The sequence below is a fragment of the Penaeus monodon genome, chromosome 25 (genome assembly GCF_015228065.2).
Source record: "Penaeus monodon isolate SGIC_2016 chromosome 25, NSTDA_Pmon_1, whole genome shotgun sequence".
Taxonomy (NCBI): Eukaryota; Metazoa; Arthropoda; class Malacostraca; order Decapoda; family Penaeidae; genus Penaeus; species Penaeus monodon.
In genome coordinates this window covers 34291636-34291922 of record NC_051410.1, presented here as the reverse complement: position 1 = coordinate 34291922, position 287 = coordinate 34291636, and the positions used below count along the sequence as shown (strand labels likewise).

Sequence of the window (287 nt, the reverse complement as noted above, 5' to 3'; positions counted from 1 at the left end):
TTGAACATAATATTTAGTGCTGTTTCTTTAATTCATCATATAATATAGTTATACTGTTACGTTATTGATATATAGTTTTTGTTCAGTAATCAATACACAGTGATTGCATGTGTCTTGGAAAAGCATTTCTCTCAAAAGGGCTCCCAAACAGGGAAAGAGACCCTGAACTTTTTTCAGTAATACGGCTGTAAGTCTCTTTTCATATGCTAGGCTGATATTGACTTGATGCTTCCATAGCATATTTTTCCAATTTATCTTCTCTGAGAGTTTGACTTATGATGTTCACC

General features: G+C 33.1%; 1 protein-coding gene across 7 annotated transcripts in view; it reads left to right on the top strand.

The window, feature by feature from the left end:
- The window catches only part of LOC119589165 (inositol polyphosphate 5-phosphatase E-like), a 12156-nt gene that overhangs the window by 6164 nt on the left and 5705 nt on the right, over positions 1 to 287 (top strand). The window lies entirely within an intron of this gene.